At 31.9% G+C, this 22063-nt stretch overlaps 1 protein-coding gene across 1 annotated transcript in view; it reads right to left on the minus strand.

Moving 5' to 3' along the window:
• Positions 1-22063, minus strand: part of LOC127720587 (PR domain zinc finger protein 12-like) — a 449743-nt gene that overhangs the window by 138905 nt on the left and 288775 nt on the right. The window lies entirely within an intron of this gene.

The following is a 22063-nucleotide window of genomic DNA, read 5'->3' on the forward strand; positions in this document are numbered from 1 at the left end:
AAAGTAACACACTTATTGGCTTGAGCAAGTCCCTCCGTATGAACTGTATACGATGAAGGCATGCAACATGATTGTTTTGTTTCTATTCACAGGAAAAGCACATACTTCATATCATTTCCGTGCTTCATGATACTAAAATAAATCACCTAGACAAGGAATTATACTAATACATTAGACACATCTAAATTTCACTTTGGATGAATATCCGGTGACAATTCTGCAAATTGTGCGCCATATCTCTTTGAAATATCATAACTCGGGAACATCATTGTACACCTTTTAAACCAGAAAAAAGGACTCAATTACTTTAAAAATGTGCCAAGGAACTTACTTTTAATCTTCAATGTGACAGCATCAATCAATGTAAAATTAACACCCGGAATCTGTGTAATACATTGGCACTGGATGTTGTTATAAGATGAGTCTACTTTTAACAAAAGATTTGACCAGACTGACATGTTGTTGCTCATAAATGTTTTGTCGTACGTTATGTAACCACACTTCCATGTAAGTAGAAATCTTTCATTTGTCTTATTCGCCACGCACTCAAGTTTGGCAGTAGTTCCCGATATAAATGGTAATGTTCCAACTATATGTATACTAGGCGTTGGCAGATCTCATGATCAAAAGCAGATGAAATTAAAGTAATGTGTAATAAAAAAAAATACACATGGATATAATATTATTCAGATTTATACAGTTTAAAATATGAATTATTGTCATTGTTTATTGTAAAAACGAAACAATTGAAATATGAACTCTACAAGTCCTCAAATAATAGACAAATATATATAGAGCAAGCCGTTTTTATTTATTCCAGCTTCAAGATATCTCAGAAAGTTAAACAGGTATCTTATAAACTTTTTGAGATATCTTAAATACGATGTCTTATAAAGTATATAAGAAATTTTGTATTCTTTATTAAATATCTTATTTAATTTGGAGTTAATGAAATATATTATATACTTTATATATTAAGGTCAAGTTACAGTAAATGGGAAATGTTACAGATCTGGTAAAATTTTGCATGTATTTTTGACTCGTAGAACTATCACCGAAAATCGAAAAAATAATACATTTATCTCTATTATTTTTTGAAATATTACTGATTGAATTCTTTCAAAATAAGTGAACATTTGTATAGAAAGCACACAAAATCGACGAAAAACCTTCTTATAAGTTTACCAAAATCTGTGACATACTAAAAAAGTAGCCCATTTAGTGTTCCTTGACCTTAAATAAGATATCGTATAAACTAATAGATAAACCTTATAAACAAAATAAGATATCTTACAAACTAAAACCGATATCTTATAAAATAATAGAGATATCTTATAAATCAATACAGATATCTTATAGAGATATTTTATAAACCCTCCCTCTAACACGGGACAGTTGTGTAACAGTACAACATAAGGACAAACTATAAAAATCAAAATCAGTTGAAAAGGGCTTAATTCATTAGATCGATACAATGCACAACAAAACCTTAACAAAAACACAAAAGACACACAGTACAGATCTGCGAGTACTCGTAGTAACTGAAAACTAGTTATAAGATAACTTATTAACTTCAAATTAAGTAAGATATCTCATAAAGAATACAACATATTTTATATACTTTATAGTATATAATCATTAAGTTAACTTTATAAGATATCTTAAAATTGAATAAAGGTAAAAACTGCATGCCATAAATATTGTCATCTTGATGATATGTAATACAAATTGACTAAAATGGTCAAAAATGTTAAAAAAAAAAACCAATATTTAAGAATTGAATGCATCTTTTTGTTATTTTATTGGGTGTAAAAGTGTGTGTATGAAGCGCGATCATCCCTTTTAAAACCCTATACAATTACAAATAGAAGCACTCAATCTAATTATTACATTTGTATGCTATAACATTAACATAACGAGTTGTCTTTCCGTTGGTTTTCCTATTCATGGTTGTGAGGTTGTCAAGGAAAGCACACGCTGTCTTGACTGTTGCATTTTTTTTGGGGAAAAAAATTCTACTTTTGGAATGCCTCGCGATTGCTGTCAGCCAATCAAAATTACGGATTCTTGTGAAACATATATGTAAGGTAATTATTTAAGAATTGAATTTTATTGGGGTATAAAAGTGTTGACCGAAGCACACTTTAGGCGCTACATACTAAAAATGTGCGCACGTGCAGCGCTTTTACAGCCGTATAAAATTATGAAAAGAAGCATTCAATTCTTATGATGAAATTTTTAAGCTACAACCATGAAATTACGAGTTAATATCAATTTTTCGTATGTTTTTCTATGCATTGTTGTGACGTTGTCACGGGAAGCACATGCTGTCATAAATGTTGCAATCTAATTTTGGAATGCCTCTTGATTGTTATCAGAAAATTCATAGTACGGATTCTTATGAAACATACATGTGATGATGTAATGTAATTATTTGAAAATAAAGCTTAGAAAGTTGAAACTGAAGTTCCGGTGATCGATCAAGGTAAAAAAAATGTAATTCTTACTTCATGTGCAGCATCGGTCGTTTATGTCAATACAATTTTAAAAATGGTTTAAAGATTCCTGCTTACATAGGATGTATCATAAGTTTACAAGATTATGATCAACAAAATTGCTGGTATATTCACATTATATTGATCTATGTTCATATAAGATATTGACTAAACTTTAATTGTTCTTTCAGAATCTAAAAATGCCTTTGGCAGCAACTTTTTTTCAGCTCAACGGAACAATCTGCCATTACTTTGTAGGGAATTTAACGTACACCTGTTTAAATTTGACCTATTTGTATGAGATAGAACTTGAAAATGTAACTTTCCATAGTTATTTAATGGGAACTATGAAATACCAATAATAAATCATGATAACAACCCGAACAACATTAAACGAAGTTCATTTGTGTTTGGTTCTATTAATGAACATAATACTTTAAATAATTTTGTGCGTCCGAATGTTTCAAAACTTATAATTTCACAGAAGTGGGTTTTGGAAATTTGCCAACCCACAATAAACGATTGCTTCTTGCACCTATGTTTTTGTCATTTTTTTTAACGAATGATGATCGCTTGTAGGGTATCTTCCATACATCGATTCTGTCAAGTTTGTTCAAAATTGGGGTTTCAGAGGAGATGATAAAAATTTGATTTTCCGTAGAGTTTTAATATGGACTATTTGCCACCAATGTTACCATGTGTGCAATCGCTCATGATTGAATGAGTCTATTTGGAGAGGGGCTTAAAATCAACTATCATATAAAGTTTGAAATTTTCCGCCATGTAGGAACAGAAGAAGAGTTTTGACAATAGGCAAGTCGGTATAAAAGTTTGCCGTCTGGAGGCAATGAATGAGAATCACTTGTAGAAAATCTTCCATTCATCAATCTTGTTTGGTTATAGTAGTAAATTCCATACTAGAACTTCATGTTTAGGGACTATACGAATGCCCAAGCATGCTAAATTCCAAGGGTCGTAATTAAATGAAGAGTACATGTAGGTAATTTAAACAGAACACGAACTCTATAACCCAGTAATTTAAACTTATAAGCAAAAACCAGCCCAATATCTCCAGGAACATCAAAATAAACCAACATCGGATCGATTCCGAATGGACAGAACGATGGACAAGAATAACACTATTTTTGGATCCCTATGCGCAAGGTACATCAATTATTGATTATGAAAAAGGGCCTTAACGACTAAAAACCTCATGCATAATCTAGTTTTGTAACTCATCTGAAGCCATAAAGGGACACAAATAAAAAATGAAATTATCTCGGTTTCAAAAATCGTTATGTCGGTTTCCTAAACCCTGATCTCGGATTACTAAGCCGTTATCCAAGGTTCTCAATCCATTATGAATATTTTATATTCCTTTATCTCGGATTATAATTCGTTATCTCGGTTTGATTTTTCGTTATCTCGGTTTGATTTTTCGTTATCTCGGTTTGATTTTTCGTTATCTCGGAATAATAATCCGTTTTCTCCAGATGCTTCACTCCTAATCAGAGATTATATTTCAAACCGCCATGGTTTTGGGAACTTGCACCGCGGCTATAAATTGTTAAACATATTCATATACGTATCTATGTTGTCTAAGAAATAGATATATGTATCCACGGTTTTCTACTGTTTGCATTCATTTGTTTCTGTATTTAAAAATAAGATTGTCGGACAAATTTTGACAGTATTTGTTAGATTTCTTTGTCAGATTAGATTTATAATGTGTCAATATAAACCCACAGTGTATTCTTCAATTAACACATGAAGCGTTATAGAAATTGAACAAAGATTTCCACTCAAACCAGTGCTACATGCCGGCTTGAACCTGCTTTGAGGGGATTTCATCTTGAAAGCTTATTGACGTTGAATGAAGAACAGCAATGAATGCGCTATTTCTTTGCTTTTGTTTTATTTATTTTTTATTGCGTACTGATGTTTTGTATCAATTGATTCACCATATCCTTTCTTTGACATTTTAAGACTGCCAATAACCCAAACCTAAACCATATATATTCTTAATTGCCATCACATAACCTTTTTAGTGCACCATGAATTTTGTCTCTGGGATATCATTCCCCACTCTCTCATTTTATAATTTAGCATTCATATCTAAGACACACCTACGACCACCACCATAATAAACCATATCATCTTAAGTTACCTCCTATATATTTCTAGGAATTTCTAGGAATATTTAATATGGGGTAAGTGGGCGTGTTTTATTTAGTATTGGGTTAGTAGCAGTGTTACGTCCCTTTGTATAAACAACATGACGATGAAGAAAAATCTGAAACGTTTCGCCCAAACAACAGACGAAAAAATCGATGATGAACGACGGAAAATAAATGCAGAAAACTCATTAAAGCTAACAAGTGGTTATTGTTGAAAGTAGGTTCTTTATATTGAAGACCTGATCACTTTGATAGGCCACTAGTCTAAATGCCACATGTTAAGATAGTCGGTAAGATATATTTTTTACAATGTGATAGTTTCCATATGGGGTGAGAGCTTCTTCTCTCTCACCCCATGTAGAATTTACTGACCCCCATATATATCGTATTAGATTTCTAACAACTGTGTAACTAATATAATATTCTTATTTGTTATGACAATACCGTCTAACACCAAAAATAGTTTTCTATGCATTTACTGTAGTACCCGTGTGACGTCAATTTGTGAAAAGGAGACATACGTACTAGCCCACTAAACAGTTTCATCTAGTTTATTTACTTTTTCACTTATCATCTTTACTTTTGATGTCTATAATGTTACCCCTTTATTGACCCCAATGTACAAATAAAATATTCAACCACACTACAAAAACAAGAATAATGAAGACATTTAATTACAAATTCAGGCAATTTCAAATGTCACCCAACCTTATGTTCAATAGTGACAGCAGTGAATTTGAAATTGTCACGCTCTTGATGCATACATATGCATGACAGCTCACAATTGTGTAAGGTTTAAATAAGTTGAAACAGTGACCATTTTTGAAAATAAACATATTTTATATCTTCACATCATAGATAACCTTATTAAACTTTTAAGAACATTCTACTAGTGTGCTCTCTCATTAAGTTTTCTGCAGAATTGTACCCGAAAATTGCCGTTGTATGGTAGTTGTACAGTAGAAAATGGGTCAACATCAAACTCTGACTACCTTATTTTAGATGGTTTACATGTTCTTGGTGCATTGAAGGAAGAGGAACATTTTCATTTTCTCATACTTGCGTTTTCTATAGCCATTGTAGAATTTCAAGAACCTTGCACATTTACACAAAAAACAAAATTTGTTGTAAAGTTTCGTTAGGAATGATGTAATTATCTCTTGAAAATCGAGAAGACAAAATCATTAGACTGATACTTTACTACTACTAATAATAACAAACATTGGAATTACAATTGGTCACGACATTAGTTTGGGGTGATAAGAGCGAAACTCTTCTAATCAATCAATCAATCAATCAATCGATCGATCTATTTATCCATTGATCAATCAATCAATTACCACTCTATTATGACATTATTCAACCGACGTTACAGTTGTTCCGTGAAAATAATTTTTGAATTTTCATCTTTGTGAATTTCTTGAGACCTCCGTGATAACATTTATACATAGGGAAAATTTATTTTATTGCTATTTTCACCAAACTTTTACGTGGTAACATGAACAAAATAACTTCGTTCTTACAAACAGATATTACACTATTGTCTAAGAAAGTGAAAACATAAGAAGAGGAGAGTGGGTGTAGCGCCCGCAATGGTGTTTTACTTTATAACGTTATTTATGTGCCTATCCCAAGTCAGGAGCCTGTTATTCAGTAGATGTCGTGGGCTGCTGTCTGTCACATTTGTATTTCTTTTATTGTTTGATCATAAATCATGCCGTTGTTTTTCTCGTTTGAATTATTGTGTCATGTCAGTGCCTTTTATAGCGTACTTTTTCGGTATGGGATTTTCTCATTATTGAAGGCCGTACGGTGCCCATAGTTGCTTACACCGACATAATGTGGTCGCTGATTAATAGTTGTCACATTTGCAAAAACATATTTTATATCAATTCTAAACAAGTAAGGTTGGAGTTAGAATAGTATGCCTCAGTATGGATTTTTGTTTGCTTTATTAAGCTTCTGCTACGCATTGAAGAAACCCTCTGCGGGGTTACATCAACACATCATACATTGAATCTGGAAAATACATCTAAGAATACTTTGAAATATTGCCGACAATCTGTAGCATACAGAAACAACGAAACAAGAACATACAGATAACGGATTAGTAATTCTAAATAAAGGATTAGTAATCTGGGTTAACGGATTTTCAAACCGAGGCGATGGATTATTAAATACGGAGACCGAGAATACGGATAACTAATTCGTATTTCACGGTTTGTGTCCCCAAGATGATAATTTGGAAGCCGAGATAACGGATTGAGAAACTGAGAACACGGATTGGTTATGCGAGATAACGGATCAGCAAACTGACACAACGGATTGTTATATAGAGATAACGGATTTATAATCTCATTTGAGGTCACGGCTTGGGAAACCGATATAATGGATTAGTAATCTGAGATAACGTATTGAGAAACCGAGATAAGAGATTGGTAATCCAAGAAAACGGATAAGCAACCGAGATAATGGATTAGCAAACGGAAATAATTGATTAGCTAGCAAACTGATATAACGGATTGGTGTTTCGAGATAACGGATAATTGTTTCGAGGTCACGGATTATTATTCCGAGATCACGGATTTGGAAACCGAGATAACCAAATATTCTTCGGATTAGGAAGCCGACATATATAGCTTTAAAAATCGTTTCCTCTGTTAGATAATCCGTTATCTTGGTCTACCAATCCGTAACCTCGGTTTTAGAATCCGTTATCTTGGATTACTTATCTGTTATCTCGATATACAAGTAAGGCTCAGTGTAAAATATCGACAAATATAATGCCTACCATGTTAAAATGAGCATTGAGCATGACATGAAGGAATTATTTCTTAAACACAAACGGTACCAATGTTACTGTACCAGATGCACATTTCGAAAATTAATATCTATTCAGTGATGCTCGAGTCAAGAGAACGAAGAAAACAAATCAAGATTAAGCGAAAAAGGTTTAATATTTTAACGAATAAAAATAACAAGCGCATATTTATTTTTGCGTGCTTACCTAAGATATTAACGATAGCTTTGTTCGAATATTGTATCCGATTTCTATCCAATTTCATCTTGCATACAAAAGTAAGTTTGGTTTTATGATATGGTGGATTATAGATAAGCGTATAAAATCTGTCATCGACTGAACAACTGCAGCTGTCTCTTGTACACATACGATTGTATATTGTGTTAAAGCATATTCCATCAAGCTTTATGATGCTGGTAACTGTTTCACCGTCTGCTAAGAATTCTACAGTCTTTCCGATAGGAACACTATCAGCAGAACAATTCAGTTGAACCTTTCGTCCTTTTTGTACATATGAATACACATTCAGTAGAACACCCGATTTTACACCTAAAAAAATCAAATTACAACTAATATTGAGGGCTGTGCTTTGTGTTTGTGCAACCAAATAGAAATGTGCAAGTTTTCACGGACTGTTTTATTCGACAATGTCAGCAAGTTTCGAAGAAAATCATTTTAAAGAGTTTATGTTATGCATAAAAACGTATCACCGAACAAAGTTTCTTAAAATGTGAACAAACAGTTTTTAACATATATAACACTATTTATGATATTTCTACATCTTCACAGGGCGTAATATGTCAACAAAGTATACCGTGTCAAAATTTCTACGCTATTCAAAAATATTTTTCAAAGTGTTTTCTAAGGAAGTTGTCCACCATTTTTAGTAAGAAATAAAATTCGTAAGGGGTTCCACAGAACCTTGTGTCTCGCCTGCGATTGCTACTGTCATTGTAAAAGTGTAGTGTTGACTTCAAAAAGTGAGTCCATTTATCAGTAAAATACAGAATTTAAAAAAAAAAAGTTTCTTTAGATGCTCTTTCTTGGTCTTGAAGATTAGCTTCTGTCCAAGTTTCATAACAATCCATGATGGTTTACAAATTCATCATGCAAAACAAATTTAATCAAAGACTGTCTGTAAAGGATAACTGTAAAAAAAGATGTCCATCTTTCAGAAAAATACTAAAAATGAAAAAAAAAGTATTTTCAAAGGTTTGCTTCAGACATTATCTCTTAATCATTACAAAAAGCTTCAGCCAAAGTTTCATAAAATTCTATGAAAGTTTGACAAAGTAATTGATGTGTAACAAACTTTAACCCCAGACTGTATCTACATGTTAACTGTAAAACAAACAACTAAGTCCATTTGTTAGTTAAATACGGGAAAATGAAAATAAATATTTTCAAAATTTTGCTCTGCATACTGTCTTTTGGTCATCCCAAACAAGCATCTGTCCATATTTCACAAAATTCCATGTAGGTTTGACAAAGTTATTGATGACGGAAAAACTTTAACCTCGGACTTAATATGAATTTTAACTGTAAAAAAACTAAGACCATTTATTAGTAAAATACGGAAAAATGAAAATAAATATTTTCAAAATTTCACTCTGGATGCTGTCTGTCCAAACAAGCATCTGTCCAAATTTCATAATATTCCATGAAGGTTTGACAAAGTTATTGATGACTGAAAAACTTTAACTCCAGACTTAATATGAATGTTAACTGTAAAAAAAAATTAAGTCCATTTATTAGTAAAATACGGAAAATGTAATAAATATTTTCAAAATTTTGCTCTGGATACTATATTTTTGTCATAAACAAGTTTCTGTCCAAATTTCATAAATTCCATGTATGTTTGACAAAGTTATTGTGGACTAAAAAAACTTTAACCACAGACTGAACCTAAATGTTGCCGACGCCGACGCCGAAACCGATGACGGAATCTAAGATCGCTATGTCTCGCTTTCGCGAAATAAATTTCGCAGGCTCGACAAAAAGCTAGGAAGTATTTTAGATCGTTCCTAAATGGAACATAATGTTCGGAACGATTACTCATATTTTAAAAATATATAGAATAGTGAATGGAAACGGGTAAATGTATCAAAAGAGACAACAACCCAACCAAAGAGCAGAAACAGCCCAAGGTTACCAATGGGTCTCCAATGCAGCGACAAAATCCCACACCCGGAGGCGTGCTTCAGCCGGCCCCTAAACAATAATGCATACTAGTTCAGCGGAATGTACATGTACATAGGTTTGCGGTCTTATTTTTCTTTGTTTCTAATCTGAATACAAACAAGAGTGAACATTTCGTCTTTGTGAGTGTTCTGCCCACAAATACGTGGCATTCTTTCATTTCAGGGAAGGCGACTCTTTTATGCTTCCCCGTCATCATTGCTTTCCAAAATGTGACCACATTCTATTAATGACCATCTGCTACTGAAATCCTACGAGTTCAGAAAAGCCAACTTCGGGATTGAAAATCATGATGAAGAATACAAACGAGACTAAAAACCAAAGTATTAATTATGCATGTAAACCACGCCATATATAATCTATTAGTATAATGTATTCGATTAATTTTAATCTATTTTAAGATACTTACTGTCTATATTATGAATATCCATATATTTATTTCAAATAAATGATTATACATAATATTTAATTATATCCTTATAAAAGTCATTTCATTCCATTGGTATGCTTGTTTCCCATTTCTATAGAATCATGTTTGCCGCGTTCCAACCTTTACTTATTTACTATGTTGACTGCTGTACCCCAATTTTTGACATGTTTACCTGTGATGTCTTTTTTTCTTGCTCACACATTGTTGTCAATATAAAGGAATTATATGCGACTGTCATACAAGTGAGATGTTTAGCTAGCTATAAAACCAGGTTTAATTCACCATTTTCTACATAAGGAAATACCCGTACCATGTTTGGAATATGACAGTTGTTTTCCATTCGTATGATGTGTTTGAGCTTTTGATTTTGACATTTGATAAGGGACTTTCCGTTTTGAAATTTCCCTTGAGTTAGGTATTTTTGTTAATTTACTTTTTAAAAGTGTGTACTAGTAATAAATTCAAAACTGTAGGATGCAATATCTAGACAAACCAGGAAATGTGGTATGATTGTCAATAATACAACGGTTACTATCCACCAGAGACCAAAAGGCGTGGATGTAAGCAACTGTAGTTTACCTTTCAACACTGAGTAAAATCCGTAAAGAATGCCTCGGTCTGGCAACATGCAAAACAATTCAAACGAAAAAAACCGGCCTCATTAATACTAATTATATAAACTAAAACAAATATGACAGACAACAACCTACGAATAATATGTCCTTTTCACTCAATAACTCTAAGTCAATGTTGAACGCATCTATCTTATAGAACTTCAAATTAAGGAGACGACAGATACAGCTAGTTAGTTCTGCCTCATATCTTGAATTACTTCTAGACATTGACAATGAGGGTCGGTTGAGAACAAAACTTTACGACAAATGATATCATATCAGCTTCCACATTCCAGTAGATACAAATAAGAAGATGTGGTATGAGTGCCAATGAGACAACTCCCCATCCAAGTCACAATGTATAAAAAGTTAACAACTATAGGTCAAAGTACGGCCTTCAACACGGAAGCCTTGGCTTACACCGAACAGCAAGCTGTAAAGGACCCCAAAATGACTAGTGTAAAACAATTCAAACAGGAAAACCAACGGTCAATCTATATAAAAAACGAGAAACGAGAAACACGTATGAACTACACCAACAAACGACAACCACTGAACAACAGGCTCCTGACTTAGGACAGGTGCATAAAAATGCAGCGGGTTTAAACGTTTTAACAGGCGCCAACCTGCACCCTTTCCTGAGATAGTAGTGTAACATAACAACATAAAAAGACACACTATAAAATATCAATTGAAATTGCTTAACTCGATCAAAAAGACATTTAAACAAAAACAAGTAAACATACAATGAACGAATAAGTTTGATCTAGGACACAATATAAATACAATATTAAAACGTAGGTGCCTATAAAAAAAAATTGAAAACAACACGTTAAATAATTTCATGCGTCCGAAGCGCTTTTCTGGATTTACCTTCATCAGGAACGCTCAAAGCCAAACATTTGAAATCCGAGGGATGTATAAGTACCGAAACAGTTGAAGAGCTATATAAAAATACATAAAACAAATAGCCAAATTCATCTAAGGTCAACTTTGCCTGAGGGAGTTGAAACCTTAGTTTCCTTATAATTTTAAAATTTATAAACGGACAATTTTAGAAAGGTTTGTAACATATGACGTTTCAGGTAGTAATAAAAAAGATGTAGGAAGAGTGTCAATAAGACAACTCTTACCTTGGACAAAATGGCGTTAAATAAAACAACGTACACAGGTAAAGTTAAATATAATAATTGTGTTGTTAGGAGTACGGAAGTAAATTTTTTTAACAAAATTAATAAATTTGTTGTTCAGAGTACGAGTACCGAAGTGAAAATGTATTGTCATACTAAATACTTATCAAAGGTGGTACATATTAAAAATAGTGAGACGAGATATAACACAAAATAAGTAAACATTGAATTACAGAAATGCATTACAAATTGTGTCAACAGGTCAAATTAAAACGAAAGTACGATTTGAGAGTACTTGCATGCAGTTACTGAAAGCTAGTTAAAAACAAAAAACAAATTAACAATAAAAAATCATGCATCAGAGACTAAAATCAATTAAAACACATCCCAGGGATTTAGTTATTTAACGCCATGGACAGTCAAAGAAGACATGTTTTATGCAATGCCAAAATAAAAGTATCGACAGGCAGGCAGTATGATCGTTAGGATTTAACCTTATAATAAATATGTATCATGTTACATATAGATAAAGCATGCATATAGAGTATATATCTTCAAATCGATACGATATTTCAGAGCTTACGTTGCCTATCACGATTTCCTTGTTAGAGGGTTGCTGTATACAAGGAAGCTATTAAACCAAGGGTTTAAAGTGGAAACTTGAAGTAATCACTTTGAAAAGTTCACGGATGCCATCGCGAGTTGTTGACCGTTATGGAATATCTATTTCACAGATGACGATGGATATGTTGAAATTCTCTTTTTCCCGATGTGACATTACACAATCAGACCTCTCATCTTATTTATACTTACATGAGCTACACGACAGGTGCCACATGTATTTCAGAATCTGGTTACCCATCCGGAGCACATGAGATCAACTTCGGTTTTTGTGGGTTCGTGTTCCGCAGTCTTTAATTTTCTGTGTTGAGTTTTGTAGACTGTTGTTATAACGTCTTTTTTCGTTTTCGTTTTTTTTTTAATTTGTGTACAACTTATGAGTTGGGATATACCTTTTGTATCTTTCCTACTTTGCATATACGAGTGATATTGCATAATGCAGATCATTATATCTCATGAAACAATTAAAAAGATAACAAGATTGAATTGTTCTTTTGACAGAAAGGATTGGAAAAATAAAATACTTCCATACGCACTACTATTCAAATACTAACATATTAACTTGAAAAGAAATTGTATAATAAAAAGTAAAATTATAACAAAATACCGAACGAAATTAATTCTTGCATAACTTACCATTAAAAAGATATATAAATATAAGAAGTACCCTTAACCATTCCATAACCGTTTTTTTTTTATGAAAAATTATTTGCAATTAACTGACCTTTTTATGAAACAGCTAAAGGAAATAATGAGTTTATAACAATACAAACAAATGATTAAAAATATAAAACCGTCAATTACTAATTTCCTGTTTACGCTTTGTTTGCTATTTTTCTGTGAATTATGCCATAAAAATTCCCTTCTATGAAAAATGTGAAATGATTTATATATTGACTAGTAAGAAGAGGGAAGACTTTTTTTGCGGTCAAACATTCGATAAGGAAACGCATGTATTTCTAAATTGAGACTTCTATAACAGTAATCTCAGTTCTAAATATACAGTATTTTGATTTACTACTTTTTTTTTCTTTAGAATCAAATATTTATTTATTTATTAATATCAAGATGAGGCGCAGAATATTAACAAAATTCACCACGTTACCTATCCCCTCAGTCCTTCCATGAATCAAGTGGTACTCCAGTAAGCAGTTTTCCATTATTTTGTTAACAAAATTTTAGCGCTTACATTTGATATCCATTATTGTTCTGAAATTTATATCTAAAAAAAAATCAAAATTTCATAAAAATCACCATTAACGGCAATACATTTGTAACTTTAATAAAACATACTCTACTTGATTTATCAATTGTAAAGTAAAGATATTACATCATGTTTCTCTTTTCATCATTAACGAGTTCACTCTTTCCTGTGTAGAACTCCACATGAAGGGCGTTGGCTACGTTTGACACAGGAATGGCGGCTTGTAAGCAAAGAAAAAACTATCAAGGTAAGTAAAAGTATCAAACTTTCTTTTCAACAATTATTAGCACCAATCAATGTGTAGTGTACGGAGTGGAGAAATATCGTGTCACACTCGATACAGTGGTTTTTTTTTTAATTCTCTTTCATCACGAAAAGTTAATGATGATATCATAACCCTATCATGAAATCACTAAAATCCTTTAGGCGACCTCTGATTATGGTAATCATCGTTACGTGATTAGTGAAATAAAATTAATTTTACTCACAAGTTTAAATTAAAGTAATAGCATTTTTGCATGGTCATTATTGATTTTTCTTTAAGAAACTCCGAAATTGACTTTAAAAATATCTATATGAATTGTTAGGCAAGAAGTCAATTTATATACTCATAAGCAATTGGAGCATTGAACCCTCCTTTTTTATTTTGGTGTTTAAATTTGTTTTTAGTTAATTAAAATGTTTAGTTATTTAATTTGTTCATGCGCCTCTTTATACGATTTACAATTACAGCAGTTTATATGTGCTTCCCCTTTACTCTTATATACAAACCATCGTAAGATCGTATAAATAAGAGCATGAACACATCATTTAAGTGAAAATAAGTGGAAATTAGAAGAAACAGAGAGAAAAAATCTAATCTAAACACCGAGGAAAAAGAAAAAAAAACGGCTCATGCCCCAAACGCCTGTGGTTTCATTTACGGACGAATTATCGACAGCATAAATGCGCTTAAAATCAACTTTATCGAAGACAAGACTACAAATATACCACGATTCAGACAATATGTCAAAGATAAAGGATTTCAGTCAGTAACTTGTGCCAATTTTCATTCGGAGAACAAACTGTGTTTTCCTGTAAAGGAATTTAGAATTTATTCGAAAAATACCTATATGGTCCAAATACTCATATGGTCCGGACCATATTTATATTATAATTACAACAAGAGTGCACACGCTGAAATGTCTCGCCTTCTTTACTAACCATTGATTTTATGTTGATAGTCCTAAATACAAAGATTTACTACAAGTAACACATAAACTTAACATGATCCAAGAAAATGAGGTCAAGGTCAGATAAAACAAACGAGAAATACATGTACACCTTACATTCATTCAATAAACCAAACATAGTTGACCTATTGCTTATTGTTTCTAAGAAACAGTCTTAAACAAAAAAACTTAACATTGACCAATGAACCATGAAAATGAGGTCAAGGTCAGATGAACCATGCCAGGCAGACATGTACACCTTACAATCAATTTAGGCATTAAATATAGTTGACCTATTGCTTATAGTATCTAAGAAACAAACTTAACCATGAAAAGTTAACATTGACCAATGAACCATGAAAATGAGGTCAAGGTCAGATGATACCTGCCAGACAGACATATACACCTTACAATCCTTCCATACATCAAATATAGTTGATCTATTGCTTATAGTTGAAGAAAAACAGACCAAAACACAAAAACTTAACACTGAGAAATGAACCGTGAAAATGAGGTCAAGGTCAAATAAAACCTGTGAGACTGACATGTACATCATAAAATATTTCCATACACCATTTATAGCTGACCTATTGCATATAGTATTAGAAAAAAGACCAAAACTCAAAAACTTAACTTTGACCACTGAACCATGAGTTCAAGGTCAGATGACACCTACCAGTTGGACATGTACACCTCACAATCATTCCATATACCAAATATAGTAGACCTACTGCTTATAGTATCTGATATATGGACTTGACCACGAAAACTTAACCTTGTTCACTGATTCATGAAATGAGGTTGAGGTAGAATGAAAATTGTCTGACGGGCATGAGGACCTTGCAAGGTACGCACATACTAAATATAGTTATCCTATTACTCATAATAAGAAAGAAATTAACATTACAAAAAATGTTGACTTTTTTTTTCAAGTAGTCACTGAACCATGAAAATGAGGTCAAGGACAATGGACATATGACAGACGAAAACTTCGTAACATAAGGCATCTATATACAAAGTATGAAGCATCCAGGTCTTCTAGCTTCTAAGATATAAAGCTTTTAAGAAGTTAGCTAACGCCGCCGCCGGATCACTATCCCTATGTCGAGCTTTCTGCGACAAAAGTCGCAGGCTCGACAAAAACACACAACAAAGGTGATAAATCAACAAAAATAGAATTACCCCCTTTTTTCTTCAGAGGGATACATTGTGCCACGGAGTAAAGTATAACCAACAGTAATTTTCCGTTGTTCATGTTTCATTTTGTATACCCTTGTATTTATATTTCAAATATACTAATTTTAAAACTAAGTTCTCTGCGCACCGGCGTATTTTAACAATTATTACGAATTCATAATCCGGGAACGCACACCAGAAAATATCAATGGAAATCACCATGTTTTCACAACATTTTTCATAAACATTTAAGCTTTGTTTGATCAAGTTACCGTGTGTGTGTAAATAAAATCATGATTTTTTTTAATGTCTCTGGTAAATGCAGGCCAACTTGAAAGATACATTTTAAAGACAAAGCTTTACTCGGTGATATGTATTAATCTATTTGCATTGTCTCTAAAAATTGCCTTTTCTATTTTATAATTAGTCCTTGTCATAACTGTATGTTCGTACTTAAAGACACCGTTAAACAATCTTTTGCTAAGAAAACATCAAATCAAACTTGCCCGTCACTGGTATTAAATACAAAATTCTAAAATATAAGCATTCCCCTTTTGCCGCCAATCGACATTTGTGATAAGGCTATAATACGGCCCACAGATAGCTCGGACCAGACGAGATTACAATAGTTTTATTAATGGTTTTTTTTTCAAAGACTGTGAGCATGATGAAGATCCAAATATTTTATAAAATTAGTATATATAGTCCACGGTGATTAAGGGGACCAATTACTAGTACCCTTCAGGAAACAATAGACTTGGATCACATGAATTTTCATTTGTATCAAAGAAAGTTCCTTTTAAATTGCACAAGCACCCGTCTCTGTGAAGCATTAATGTAAAGGTAGATTTTTTACAGACCAAGTGACTGAAATATTGAGGTCATGGACATTTTTCCATAGGAAAATAAATACCTCGACCATTATTCGTGTAACTGAGCGCGGACTAAAAATACTAGTATATTTAGAAATTCTATACAGCAATTTGTGTCTACCAAACACACTTGAATAGGACTAATTTATTGCTTGTAATGTTGAAAAAGTACGATATTTTGCAAAAGGGTAAAGTATTGAATCAAAACGGTAGCACTCGATTTACACATGAAAGAGATATTTTATAAAATTTGCATATTGTTTTTTTATAAACGGCTTTACAATGTCTTTATAAAATGATATAGTTAAGGTTTACGAATAATTTCCGAGAGAATATATTTCGGTTAACGGATAATTCAGAGACAATTTTATTACAAACGTTGTAATCAACATGGCCATTTTTTCTTTATTATAGATTATTATTATCCTGATAAAAAGTAAAATAACAAAACAAAAAACGAATTCCAAGGAAAATTCAAAACCGACCTATTACTAGACAATGATTTATTATTCATTTATGTATTGGTGTTAGGGCGAGATCAAAACTAGGAAATTCACAACAAAATAACGGTTATATTAATTCGGTTGACCAGACAATCAAATGGTTTCGAAATAGTCCAAAAACCTATATATGCACAAGGAAGTTCCGTTTATTTGACTATTGTGTCAGGATCATTGAAATATTCAAGGTCGCATGATTTTCAGAAAAATAATGCACTTTTATATATCATATTTATATAAATATGCATTTAAATATTTAGGTCGCACGAATTTCAGAAAATTACCTGTATAGATTTAAACGTATATAAATAACTTTCATATATGAAATCCATGAGATTCATGCATTTGTCTGAAGTTACAAAGTTGAAAGTTCGATGATCTGCAAACGATACTTTAATAATTGTAGTATTTTATGCTTTTCACGTATTTATATTGTTCAGGCACATACTATTGAGAATCTAGGTAAAAAAGTTCAGCATTTCAAAAAGAACAACGTAAATTCAAGTGTTAATTTTTTGAAAGTTTTTAATGAAACTGAAAGGCAACAAGAGATTATTGTAAATCTTCATAGTAGGCTTGAAAATTTGCGACAAAAAAAAAAGAATAGCGGAATTAATGGTAAAATTTGCATCAACACATGACATGAGCACTGAATAACATTTATACATGTAATGCAAATTACAATAATTATTTTTCAACATTATATTGGAACATACGCAACTGTTTATGACTAGATAGAGTATAGATATCACGATATGTGAATCGAACACCTAATACTACTCTATATAATTACAATAATGAAAAGATGCCAACTGCAAAGCAAAACCTAACATGAGAATCAATAAACTGGTATCCACCATAATGCCGAATATTGATAAAGTTGTTGGTCCAGTTGTTACCAAATAGGAGAGCAGAATGTCGACGCATGGGATCTGGATATGTGTTGCCAAGAAGGCAACAACTCAAAAATGAAGTGCACCACCTGTTTCTAATTCTTACATTTCATTGCCCAAGTCGCATTGTAGTCGTCCAACAGAAGTACGTAAACAGACATCACCAACAATTAGTATGGCGGTCTTTCAGCAACTTGTATAAACATCTTCAAGACCAACTGCTGCCACAGTTGCTAATTCAATTAGCAAATTGCAAAACCGATTAACGTCATTTGAACTTTGGTGAATAGTTGTCTCATTGGCTATCATATCACATCTCCTTAAATATTTTTATATAACTACTAAAAGAGGGACGAAAGATACCAGAGGGACATTCAAACTCATAGATCGAAAACAAACTGACAACTAAAATATGCAGCTAGTCAACATTTTACTTATGGAAAATTCAAACTGAAAACGACAAGATCGTGATTCTTCCCAATCTATTTTGAATAACAAGACTGCTATATGTATAGAAAGACATAACAGATTTCCAACAACACTGATATATACGTATCTTCATCTTCGCAGTTTGACGGCATACGATTAATGGCTTCTAAGGTCAAGACATTGGTCACGTGACAAAAGGTCAGAGTTTACGGTTTTTTGGTAAACGTGCATGCCTCGTGGTTTTTTTACTCGTATCGTCTTATTTTTACTCGTATATTAATAAAACTCAGAGTGTTCAAATCTTGAGTGTATTAGCTTCATTATTTTTTATATTTATTACCAAAAAGTGTTGTTAAAGTATTCTAAATTGACGAGTGAAGAAAAAAACTTTTTTTCTGAAAATTTGCGAAGGTCCACGGAAAATCCCTAATTATTCCTTAAATAGGTATGGTAAAGTATGGAAGGGTATAAAATATGAAGTAAAAACCATTTTTAGGTAAAATTATAGTTATAATCGACCCCAAATTTACCGGACACGCAAATGTGTCACTCAGCTTATTTGTGGCGAAGTGGAGATCAAAGGGAGACAACTCCGTACATTGCAAGGAAATTGCAAATTCACAAAGTAATTTCGAGTAAAAGTAATGATTGTAGTTATATTTCGACACTTTCTTAAATAGATATTTCCATACTTCATGATCCTTCACTTTTGTAACATAAAAATAGTCAGGAAATGATTGAATATGGTATTTTTTTCAAGTAATTACAGGTTTTTGAAAACTTCCAAAGAAGAAAATTATAGATAACTTACTCATGTTACTTGATCTTACTTTTCTCTGAAACTTGGAACTTATAAATTGCTAAATTTCTATTCTCAAACACCCTTTTGATGGATGGAATGATACAAGTCATTGTTTCACTTTCTTTGTATCAATATTCTTAGAAAGCATGTGAAATTAAGCTCAGTGCACAGGTGTCAGACCACTAATTAAAAATCCCTATCTGTTCAACCAAATTTTGCAATTTTCACAGCTTTCTAAATATTTTACCTTAAGTTTAACTTCATAGAAAACAGGTATATCCTGAATTGTACATATATCAGCTTTCTACATGCTATACTATGGAGCGCATTAATCCTGAATTTTTAATGCAAATTCATAGACAAGTGAATTTTGGCTCAAAATGGTCTACATATATTTCTCTTTCACCAAAAGTTTCATTTCTGCAAATTTGTTGGTTAGTTTAAGTAAACAATGACATCAAAAGCACTATTTTGTGTCAGAGTAGGGCTACTTTTACATACGTTCTAAATTGGAGGGAGTAATTGGTGGTCTGACACCTGCACATGTAGCTTGTTTCAACTTTGAACAGTTTTTTTTAATATTAATTTCAATGTAAAATTTAGACTTCAATTAAATTAATTTAGATTTAAAAAAAATTTCTAAAATAGAAAGTTTTTACTCTGGTGCACTGAAAACGTTGCATCAGTAATGAGATTTAACATAGTTATTTAGACTGAAGAACTTATAGATTCTTTGTCACTTTGTATTGCTGTTCATATGGAGAAAGCAAAAGAGTGATGTTATACATTCTAACACTGCATCAATTGTGAAACAATGGCTTGCCAATCAATATACATATTTAAGATTTCATTGTTCAAGATTGGAGAAATAACTTATTGACAGAGATTCTGTATCGGAATGTTTCTCTTGATATTTTTGAACAATACATGTATGTTACCAAACTATCTTTGTTTTTCTATGATCTGCAAAGAGATATAACAGAAAAAATATCGTAGATTTCATGCAAAAAAATATATATGTTCCAATCTAGAGGGATTCATTAGCAGACCTTGTGTTACAATAGGATATAACTTTGCATCACATTGAAATACAATATGGGAAAAAAGAAAATGTAGACAATACATGCTTCAAATTTGTGAACATTTATATTGAATGGAAAAAAGATAATTTGCAGTGGACAGAATTTAAACACTTTTGTTATACCTGCTTTAAGATTAGAAACTATATACGATGTACAAGTTCTGCTTCTGGCTCTAAATTAAGAGAAAAAATCTGAACATCCAAAAAAGCCAGAAAGGGATTTAAAACATTATAATCAACGCAAAGAAAACTGAACAAAAAGCTGAAAAGCAATATGATATTATGCAATTCACATTATTTCTGTCATTACAATTTTTTTTGAATTTTTCTTTAATTTGAATTCAAAAGTACTACAAATAACTGTTGAGTCCTTAAATAAATTATTGATTGAATAATGAATGATTAGTGAAGGTGATCAGTAAATGGAGTCTGAATATGCTTTTTTTTTTAAATATTAGTGTTATTATGTCATAAAATTTACTGAATCAACTTCAAATTTAATCCAAATTCATATTTAACAATAACTGCTCTTAAATGCATAGGCAATTGAAATACAAAAGAAAACAAAGCTGACTTAAAAATATACAGTAAATTCAGAAATTTTTTAAGAATGGACAAAAATGAGAGATTCATTATTCCGATTTCGGAAAATATATTCATAGTATCAAATCAAAATGCGATTTCTTATTATTGCGATAATCACTTAATTAGCATTATTTACATCAATAAAAATCTCACGATAATTTCTGAATTTACAGTATTTAGCTTGTCAAACTCTGCGCTCTACGTTTCCTAGGCCTAAATGTGGTTGTGACAATTTTGCAAACTTTTACCAGAAATCTCTTTTTTATGACATAACTAGATTATTACCATTTCAGAAAAAAGTTGTATACAGTTATAGAGGTAGTCCCATAACAGTGTGGACAACTGTAATGATTATGTTTTTAATAATACCAAATCATTTACCTTTAACTTGTTTGTCATCGGCTATCGATAACAATGATTTTACGCTCACTCTGTATGTCAGAGGCCTTCCAGTGGGGATTCAAATAATCACTTGTTTCACATTTCGATACATAAAATTAAACTTTCTTTCAACAAAATTTAAAAGGAATGTGTTTTAAAAATTCCTTTTATTGTCACACCCAACAGTTTCACTTGAAATAACAGTAAATGTGCAGAGCTAATATCATTAAATTATAGAATTTATATTAAAAGTCGATTTTTATTTTGTATCTAGCCATAACTTTAAACACAAATCAAGAAAAGGTATAAGGATGAGTTCTTTTTTCGGCACTGTGTTAAATATTGTATTGTATGTCATGCAGTTATAAACAATTGTAAACTCATAGTAGTCCATCAAGCATTGCAACTCATTCAGTGGATTGGTCGGCCAATTGCCCAGAAAAAAATGCATTATTTGTAAACA

Source organism: Mytilus californianus, unplaced genomic scaffold (assembly GCF_021869535.1).
Source record: "Mytilus californianus isolate M0D057914Y unplaced genomic scaffold, xbMytCali1.0.p SCAF_1, whole genome shotgun sequence".
NCBI classification, from domain to species: domain Eukaryota; kingdom Metazoa; phylum Mollusca; class Bivalvia; order Mytilida; family Mytilidae; genus Mytilus; species Mytilus californianus.